We start from the raw sequence: 7,337 nt of genomic DNA on the forward strand, positions 1-7,337 counted from the left end.
AGAAAGTTGACAAGGATATCCAGGAATTGAACTCAGCTCTGCAGCAAGGAGACCTAATAGACATCTACAGAACTCTCCACCCCAAATCAACAGAATATACATTCTTCTCAGCACTACATCACACTTATTCCAAAATTGACCACATAATTGGAAGTAAAGCACTCCTCAGCAAATGTAAAAGAACAGAAATTATAACAAACTGTCTCTCAGACCACAGTGCAATCAAACTAGAACTCAGGATTAAGAAACTCACTCAAAAACGTTCAACTACATGGAAACTGAACAACCTACTCCTGAGTGACTACTGGGTACATAACAAATGAAGGCAGAAATAAAGATGTTCTTTGATACCAAAGAGAACAAAGACAAAACATACAAGAATCTTGGGGACACATTTAAAGCAGTGTGTAGAGGGAAATTTATAGCACTAAATGTCCACAACAGAAAGCAGGAAAGATATAAAATTGACACCCTAACTTCACAATTAAAAGAACTAGAGAAGCAAGAACAAACACATTCAAAAGCTAGCACAAGGCAAGAAATAACTAAGATCAGAGCAGAACTGAAGGAGATAGAGACAGAAAAAAATCCCTTCAAAAAAATCAATGAATCCAGGAGCTGGTTTTTTGAAAAGATCGACAAAATTGATAGACCCCTAGCAAGACTAATAAAGAAGAAAAGAGAGAAGAATCAAATAGACGAAATTAAAAATGATAGAAGAGATATCACCACTGACCCCACAGAAATACAAACTACCATCAGAGAATACTATAAACACCTCTACGCAAATAAACTAGAAAACCTAGAAGAAATGGATAAATTCCTGGACACATGCACTCTCCCAAGACTAAACCAGGAAGAAGATGAATCCAGAAGAAGATAGACCAATAACAGGCTCTGAAATTGAGGCAATAATTAATAGCCTACCAATCAAAAAAGTCCAGGACCAGACGGGTTCACAGCCAAATTCTACCAGACGTACCAATAACAGGCTCTGAAATTTAGGAAATAATTAATAGCCTACCAATCAAAAAAAGTTCAGGACCAGGCGGATTCACAGCCAAATTCTACCAGAGGTACAAGGAAGAGCTGGTACCATTCCTTCGGAAACTATTCCAATCAATAGAAAAAGAGGGAATCCTCCCTAACTCATTTTATGAGGCCAACATCATCCTGATATCAAAGCCTGGCAAAGACACAACAAAACAAACAGAATCTTAGACCAATATCACTGATGAACATCGATGCAAAAATCCTCAATAAAATACTGGCAAACCAAATCCAGCAGCACATCAAAAACCTTATCCACCATGATCAAGTGGGCTTCATCCCTGGGATGCAAGGCTGGTTCAACATATGCAAATCAGTAAACATAATCCAGCATATAAACAGAACCAAAGACAAGAACCACATGATTATCTCAATAGATGCAGAAAAGGCCTTCACCACAGTTCAACAGCCCTTCATGCTAAACTAAAAACTCTCAATAAATTCGGTATTAATGGAATATTCTCAAAATAATAAGAGCTATTTATGACAAACCCACAGCCAATATCATAATGAATGGGCAAAAACTGGAAGCATTCCCTTTGAAAACTGGCACAAGACACGGATGCCCTCTTTCACCACTATTATTCAACATAGTGTTGGAAGTTCCTGCCAGGGCAATCAGGCAGGAGAAAGAAATAAAGGGTATTCAGTTAGGAAAAGAAGAAGTCAAATTGTCCCTGTTTGCAGATGACACGATTGTATGTTTAGAAAATCCCATCGTCTCAGCCCAAAATCTCCTTAAGCTGATAAGTAACTTCAGCAAAGTCTCAGGATACAAAATCAATGTGCAAAAATCACAAGCATTCTTATACACCAATAACAGACAAACAGAGAGCCAAATCATGGTGAACTCCCATTCACAATTGCTTCAAATAGAATAAAATACTTAGAAATCCAACTTAAAAGGGATATGAAGGACCTCTTCAAGGAGAACTACAATCCACTGCTCAATGAAATAAAAGAGGACAAAACAAATAGAAGAACCTGCCATGCTCATGGATAGGAAGAATCAGTATCATGAAAATGGCCATACTGCCCAAGGTAATTTATAGATTCAGTGCCATCCCCATCAAGCTACCAATGACTTTCTTCACAGAATTGGAAAAAAAAATACTTTAAAGTTCATATGGAACCAAAAAGGAGCCCGCATTGCCAAGACAATCCTAAGTCAAAAGAACAAAGCTGGAGGCATCACGATACCTGACTTCAAACTATACTATAAGGCTATAGTAACCAAAACAGCATGAGACTGGTACTAAAACAGAGATATAGACCAATGGAACAGAACAGAGCCCTCAGATATAATACCAAACATCTACAACCATCTGATCTTTGAGAAACCTGACAAAAACAAGAAATAGGGCAAGGATTCCCTATTTAATAAATGGTGCTGGGAAAACTGGCTAGCCATATGCAGAAAGCTGAAACTGGGACCCTTCCTTACACCTTACATGAAGATTAATTCAAGATGGATTAGAGACTTAAATGTTAGACCTAAAACCATAAAAACCCTAGAAGAAAATCTAGGCAATACCATTCAGGACATAGGCATGGGCAAGGACTTCATGTCTAAAACACCAAAAGCAATGGCAACAAAAGCCAAAATTGACAAATGTGATCTAATTAAACTAAAGAGCTTCTGCACAGCAAAAGAAACTACCATCAGAGTGCACAAGCAACCTATAGAATGAGAGAAAATTTTTGCAATCTACTCATCTGACAAAGGGCTAATATCCAGAACCTACAAAGAACTCAAACAAATTTACAAGAAAAATACAAACAACCCCATCAAAAAGTGGGCAAAGGATATGAACAGACACTTCTCAAAAGAAGACATTGATGCAGCCAACAGACACATGAAAAAATGCTCTTCATCACTTGCCATCAGAGAAATGCAAATCAAAACCACAATGAGATACCATCTCACACCAGTTAGAATGGCGATCATTGAAAAGTCAGGAAACTAGTTTACAGTCCCACCAACAGTGTAAAAGTGTTCCTATTTCTCCACATCCTCTAGTTCAACCATTGTGGAAGACAGTGTGGCAATTCCTCAAGGATCTTGAACTAGAAATACTATTTGACCCAGCCATCCCATTACTGGGTACATACCCAAAGGATTATAAATCATGCTGCTATAAAGACACATGCACATGTATGTTTACTGAGACACTATTCATGATAGCAAAAACTTGGAACCAACCCAAATGTCCATCAATGACAGACTGGATTAAGAAAATGTGGCACGTATACACCATGGAATACTATGCAGCCATAAAAAAGGATGAGTTCATGCCCTTTGTAGGGACATGGATGCAGCTGGAAACCATAATTCTCAGCAAACTACCGCAAGAACAGAAAACCAAACACCGCATGTTCTTACTCATAGGTGGGAATTGAACAGTGAGATCACTTGGACACAGAAAGGGGAACATCACACACCAGGGCCTGTCGTGGGGTGCAGGGAGTGGGGAGGGATGGCATTAGGAGATATACCTAATGTAAATGACGAGTTAATGGGTGCAGCACACCAACATGGCACATGTATACATATGTCACAAACCTGCAGTCTGTGCACATGTACCCTAGAACTTAAAGTATAATAAAAATTTAAAAAAAAAAAAAAAAGCTTCTGCACAGCAAAGGAAACAATCAACAAAGTGAAGAGACAACTCACAGAATGGGAGAAAACATCTGCAAACTACTCATCTCACAAGGGATTAATAACCAGAATATATAAGGAGCTCAAACAACTCTCTAGGAAAACGTTTAGTTACCTGACTTAAAAATGGACAAAATATTTGAATAAAGATTTCTCAATGGCAAACAGGCATATGAAAAGGTGCTTAACATCAGTGATCATCAGAGAAATGCAAATCAAAACTACAATGAGATATCATCTCATCCAAGTTAAGATGGCTTTTATCCAAAAGGCAAGCAAGAACAAATGCTGGCAAGGATGTGGACCAAAGGGAACCCTTGTAAACTGTTGGTGAGAATGTAAATTAACACAACCACAGTGAAGAACAGCTTGGAGGTTCCTCAAATAAACTAAAAATAGAGCTACCATACTTTCCAGCAATCCCACTGCTGGGCATGTACCCAAAAGAAAGAAAATCAGTATATCAAAGAGCTATCTGCACTCCCATGTTTGTCTCAGCACTGTTCACAATAGCCAAGATTTGGAAGCCACCTAAATGTCCATAAATAGATGAATGAATATAGAAAAGTAACACTTATAGACAATGAAATACTATTCAGCCATAAAAAATTAATATTCAGTCATTTGCAACAACATGGATGGAACTGGAAGTCATTATATTAAGTGAAATAAGCCAGGTACAGAAAGACAAACATCACATGTTCTCACTTATTTGTGGAATCTAAAAGTCAAAACAATTGAACCCATGGAGATAGAAAGTAGAAAGATGGTTACCAGAGGCTGGGAAGGGTAGTGGAGGGGTTGAGAGGATGATTAATGTGTATTAAAACATAGTTAGAAGGAACATATATGGCCTAGTATTTGATAGCACAACAGAGTAACGGTAGTTAGTAATAATTTAATTATACATTTAAAAATAGTTAAGCATATAATTTTATTGTCTGTTACACAAAGGATAAATGTTTGAGGGGTTGGAGACCCCATCTTCCATGATGTTATTTTATGAATTGCATACCTGTATCAAAACATCTCATGTATTCCATAAATATATATGCATACTGTCTGGAGCCATGAGGCCTGGAGTTAGCCGACCTCTGCTGCTTAGTCTCCGTAAAGAGGAGACAAGAGGGCACATTTCCGGGTTCTTCATTATAAACTGTTCCTGCGCGCGCCTAAAGTTTTTCCCACGCGCGCCTAAAGCCTTTCCCACGCGCCTAAACTGTTCCTGCGCGCGCAAGCCTTTCCCGCGTGCGCGCAAACTTTTTCGCGCCCAGGAAGATATGCAGCCTATGGCGCAGGCGCAATCCCATGCCTGGGAAAATTACAAACCCACGGCGCATGCACAATTGTAATTTGAGAAAACCCAGCCCCCCGTCACCGCCCTGGCCCAACCTCTTCCTCTGCCAGCCTATATAAGGCATTGCACCGCCACCATTAAACGAGACTTGATCAGGCTATTTGTCTTGTCTCCATTTCTCGTGTTTTCTTGTCTCCTCCATTCCCACTCCCCCTTCCAGGGCCCGTTTGACTGTCCTGTGGGTCGGGACACCTGGCGCCCGAACAGGGACCTGGACATGGGGGAAAAAGTGAGGAAGAAGGCACTAAAGTCGGTCAAAAGTGAAAGTGGAAGAAATTCCTCCGGACGTCGCGGGAACCTGCCGCGTTGGAACCAGAGGTGAGTAATAGTGTCTGATTATGGGACAAGAATTAAGCCAGCATCAGATTTATGTAGGGCAGTTAAAAGAGGCCCTAAAAGCACGAGGAGTAAGGGTTAAAAGTAATGATTTGTTTAAATTTTTTGATTTTGTAAAAGATACCTGCCCTTAGTTTCCACAAGAGGGAACCATTGACATAAAGAGGTGGCGTAGGGTGGGAGATTGTTTTCAAGATTACTATAGTACTTTTGGACCAGAAAAGGTTCTGATAACAGCCTTTTCTTATTGGAATCTGATCAAAGATATAATAGATAAAAAGGAAAAAGAAAAACATCCTGAGGTAATGGCGGTGGTTACTCAAACTGAGGAAATATTAAGAGGCAGCTCCCAAACCGACCTCGAAAAATCCACACCTAACAAAGAAATAGACCTTATATCGCTACAAAGTGACAAGGAAGAGGCTGGGGTCCCCTCAATAACAAATATAGAAACATCAAATAAGGAAAAGGCCAAAAAATACCCAGTTTTACCTACAACTAATGAAAACAAAAGTAAAAATAATCTTAACCCTTCAGAAGTAGACTGGGATAATTTAGAGGAAGAGGCAGCAAAATTTCATAATTCTGACTGGCCACAAACTCTTACTTATCCCCCTCCCTATAATAAGGCATCTGCCCCCACAGTTATGGCAGTAATAGACCCAAAAGAGGAGCTTAGAGAAAAAATTGCACAACTTGAAGAGCAAATAAAGCTCGAAGAACTACATCAGTCTTTAATCACTAGATTGCAGAAATTAAGGACAGGAAGTGAGAGCGTTCAATACCCTAAAGGAATAGAGAAACACTCTCACCCTCAGAGACCCGGACAGCATGTCCCAAAAGGAAGGTCGCTTGGTAGTAGGGATAGGGAGGATTTCTCTCCTCAAAACGTTTTTCCAGTAACTGAGACTACAGATGCGCAGGGCTGAGCCTGGAGACACCACAATGGGTTTGAATTTACTGTAATAAAAGAACTAAAAACCGCTGTCTCGCAATACAGAGCTACTGCCCCGTACACCCTGGCCATAGTCGAATCTGTGGCCGAAAATTGGCTCACTCCCATAGATTGGAATACCTTAGTTAGAGCAGTTCTTTCTGGAGGCGACCATCTGATTTGGAAGTCAGAATTTTATGAAAATTGTAGAGATATGGCCAAGAGAAACCAACAAGCCGGAAACGGTTGGGATTTTGATATGCTAACTGGCTCGGGTAACTACACAGAAACCGATGCTCAGATGCAGTACGATCCCGGACTGTTTTCTCAAATCCAAGCAGCGGCTACCAAAGCCTGGAGAAAACTTCCTGTTAAGGGGGATCCAGGAGCCTCGCTCACAGGGGTCAAACAGGGGCCTGATGAGCCCTTTGCAGACTTTGTACATAGACTTTTAACCACAGCCAGCAGAATATTTGGAAATGCTGAGGCAGAGGTGGATTATGTAAAACAGCCAGGTTACGAAAACGTTAACCCGGCTTGTCAGGCAGCAATTAGACCTTATAGAAAGAAAACAGACTTAACAGGCTACATCCGCCTCTGTTCAGACATAGGGCCCTCATATCAACAGGGCTTGGCTATGGCTGCTGCCTTTAGTGGACAAACCGTAAAAGACTTCCTCGCTAGTGAAAATAAGAATAGCAAGGGGTGCTTCAAGTGCGGAAAAATGGGACACTTAGCTAGGGATTGTAAGGGAGAGCTAGCTAAGACCTTTGAGGCAAAAGCTCCAGGCCTCTGCCCTAGGTGTAAAAGAGGAAAACATTGGGCCAACGAATGTAAATCTAAAACTGACAATCAAAGAAATCCCCTAACACCTCAACAGGGAAACGGATTGAGGGGCCGGGCCCAGGCCCCAAAACAAGCTTATGGGGCGGTCAGTTTTGTACCAACCAACAACAATCCGTGTCACAACTTAGTAGAGCAACCCCAGGAAGTGCAGG

Source organism: Rhinopithecus roxellana, chromosome 10, assembly GCF_007565055.1.
Source record: "Rhinopithecus roxellana isolate Shanxi Qingling chromosome 10, ASM756505v1, whole genome shotgun sequence".
NCBI lineage: Eukaryota > Metazoa > Chordata > Mammalia > Primates > Cercopithecidae > Rhinopithecus > Rhinopithecus roxellana.